Here is a 3,183-nt window from a genome sequence, read left to right as displayed (position 1 = left end):
CCCAACTTGGTAGAAACCCCTCATCATGCTCCTTGGTAGCTCTTCTTCAGGGACCTGCCTATCAAAGAGATACCTTTTAAGCCTATTTGGGGTTCATGCAATAGAATTTAATAATGAAGACTCCTTTATTTGATTCTTTGCTATCCTTTGCAGAAAAGCTGGATGAAAACCTGGCTGCCTTGGGTCCTGGGTAGAATTTCTCAGTGAATGGTTGCACGGTTGTGTGCTTCCAGCACAGCTCAGTTCTGTCAGGCCCCTTGGCATCTGCTTTGTCCTGGAATGGCTGTGCACAGTTTGGGGTCTGGATAGCAGTTCAAATGGCTCTTCTGGGGCTCTGAAGCAATTAAAGTTGGGCCTGTTTTTCTTTGTCATGAGGCTGTTGGATTTTTTGGTTTTTTTAAAAGCCTTGGCAGCCGCTGGCTTTGCTCTAAAGGGTATCATTCCTCAGATGTTCTGGGTTACCACTGCCCACTGACAACCCTGCAGAGAAAAGTGCCCAGGCTGCTGGCCCCACAGAGTGTGGGAAGCCAGGGGCTCAGTTTCACAGAACAAGACCAAGTCTCACTAGTATGACTCAGTGACTCTAAGTCCCCAACCTCCCAGCCCTTTGAGTCTGTTTCTCCCTTTCCTGGAGCTGAGCCAGGATTCTGAAGACAGTTTCCTCCTCTTGATGGGACCCCCTCATTAACATGTCTTCTTTTCTCTTTTTCTCTGCTCCAGTTCTATCTGCAGCTTCCTAATCACAACATTAGCAACCTCAGATCTGATCCTGCTCCTGATACAGTGCGTCCAAGAGAGGGCTTCAAGCCAAGAGAAGATGGGTTTGTGGTCGTGAGAAATGAAGGAGCCCTCCTAGGATGGGAAGAGGCCACATCTGGAATGCACAGTGCTTGGCATGGGAAAGGTACGCTCACAATTGTCATCGTTAGGGTATCTGCATAATCTTAAAGTGATCCCCACATATTATTAGTTTCTTATTAGTTGTGAGGAAGAAAAAAACCAAAACGGTAACGAGACCAAGGAGAAACCGTGTAACACTTTTTGACCAGGTGATCAAAATTAACCTCATTTCTGCAGTACAGATGACATTGTGTGGCTCTTGATGTGACACCCTGGATAGGACGGTATTCAGGTTGAAATTATATAATCTGACCATGAGGAAACATGAGACAAACACACAATGAGGAACATGCTATTGAAACAAAAATGGTGCACGGTGCTTGCTTTGGCAGCAGATATGTGAAAATTGAAATGACACAGAGAAGATTAGCATTGCCCTGCACAAAGATGACACAAATTTGTGAGGAACAGAAAAGGGCATTGGTGGTGGGTGATGGTGGAGTGGGGTCAGATGGGAGAATCAACATCGTGAAAGCCAGATTAAAGGAGGCTAAAGAGAAATGACAACAAAATGCCATACCTGACCCTAGACTGAATCCTGTACTGGAGATGGGGAAATGCCATAAAGGACATTGATAAGTTAATTAATAAAAGTGACATATGGTGATACACTATATAAAGTACTTTGCCAAGTGCCAGGTCCAACCTGCAGACCCTGGCTGAACGATGGATGAAAGAATACACTCAGACACAGGTATCCAGTGAAAGAGCAGGCTAGGAGACCTGGCCATTTACAGACCCTGAGGAGGGTGTCGTAAACAGTCAGCAGCCGCGACCCTGACCCGCTGGTGCTGCAGGCATTTATTCAGTGCAGATTCAATGACAAAGGCCTGAGTCAACACACTTGTGGGTCATCCCCCAGCCCCCCAAACCCCCAACCCAGAGAGAGCAGTCCTGTGTGAAGATGATTAAAGGCCAGGTTTTGAGGCCTAAGTAAACTAACTTATCTAGAGCAGTTTCTTTACATCCCCTTGTTATCTAACCTAAGCTTTCAGAGAATCTGGCTGCCTTCAGCCAAATCCTTTTCCAAAGCTTTTGTAAAACCTCCCAGCCTTTCAAGAAGGTTTGCATCTTTCTACAATTTTTCCCACCATCCTGACCGATCTCCTACATCTCCCCCTTTTTCTGTTTTTTTTGCATTAGGTTTTGTTGATTGAAGAGTACAGATTTGTGCAGGAACAGGTTTGTCAGGCGTGGCGGTCATTGCTCATATTCTGGCTTTGCATCCTAGAATTAGTAAATAACATAAGCAAACATGAGTATAATTAGCAACGTTCTTTTCCAATGAAGGAGTGGCCCCCAGGAATGGGGATCTATCCAGGAGAGATGATCTCGCACACCCTTCCATGTGGCTATTTGTTGGGCATGTAGATCTATGGCATTTAGGGATTCTAGAATTTTAGTTTTAAGTTGCTTTATGTCTGCTGTTAAATTGTCATGAAATGTTCCCCAGAAGTGGTTTCACCTCATCCCAACTATGTATTGATTGATTCCAAGGTAGAGAAGTGACACAGATATCCTTATGCTCCCAGTAACAGTTTAATTGCTGTCAGAATACCAGTGCATCTTGTCACTCCCCCACATCTTCCAAGGTAGCCTCCAGGGCTTGCAGACAATGCAAGAATCTTTTGATCTATACCCTGCTGTAAGAGAAGTCCATTAGACACATTTCTGCCAAATATCTATAAAAGTAGCTATTTGTACTGATTCAGTAATAGATGCTACAGCCACGCTAGCAATTGCTAGGATGACTATGGCTGAGACTATAAAGGCTATAAGTGTAACTGTGAATCTTTTGTGTCTGAACTGGGACAGGGCACGTTCTAAGGTGGCAAGGGTAGAGGAACTTTGCCAATCATGTATTAAATTGACCGGTAGAAAAGCCTCAGATTGTCCCCTCAATACCATGACACTGGTAATATTTAAATTAGATATATTATAATTAGAGATACAGAGGCAAACCAAGCCTGTCCCTGTACTCGGATCACAAATGTGGAGTTTTGGAGTGTAATAGAAATATTGGTTCCCGTAAGGGAAAACATCTGCATAGGTAGTGCAAATCAGGCACTGATCAGTGTGATTATGAAAAAATGTCATAGTATAATTGTGACTGGAATTATGACATGTCCCATGCCAGGTGTTAAGGGGGGCGCTAATATGTCCCAGGCGCCATAAAGTGTCTTGAGGTGGTATGGACTCTACTTGGGGTCTGGGATGTCACATCTTCCTATCAGCCCAAATTATAGGGGAACGGGAAGTGGCTTCGAAACTGTCATTGATGCC

General features: G+C 44.4%; 1 non-coding gene across 1 annotated transcript; it reads left to right on the top strand.

Moving 5' to 3' along the window:
* Positions 1-1,220: 1,220 nt before the first annotated feature.
* Positions 1,221-1,322, top strand: LOC129032202 (U6 spliceosomal RNA). The gene has a single exon (XR_008501228.1). It is a non-coding gene; the product is annotated as a U6 spliceosomal RNA (small nuclear RNA).
* The last annotated feature ends 1,861 nt before the right edge of the window (positions 1,323-3,183 follow it).

Source organism: Pongo pygmaeus, chromosome 11 (genome assembly GCF_028885625.2).
Source record: "Pongo pygmaeus isolate AG05252 chromosome 11, NHGRI_mPonPyg2-v2.0_pri, whole genome shotgun sequence".
Classification (NCBI taxonomy): domain Eukaryota; kingdom Metazoa; phylum Chordata; class Mammalia; order Primates; family Hominidae; genus Pongo; species Pongo pygmaeus.
This window is presented reverse-complemented; position numbering and strand designations above follow the sequence as displayed.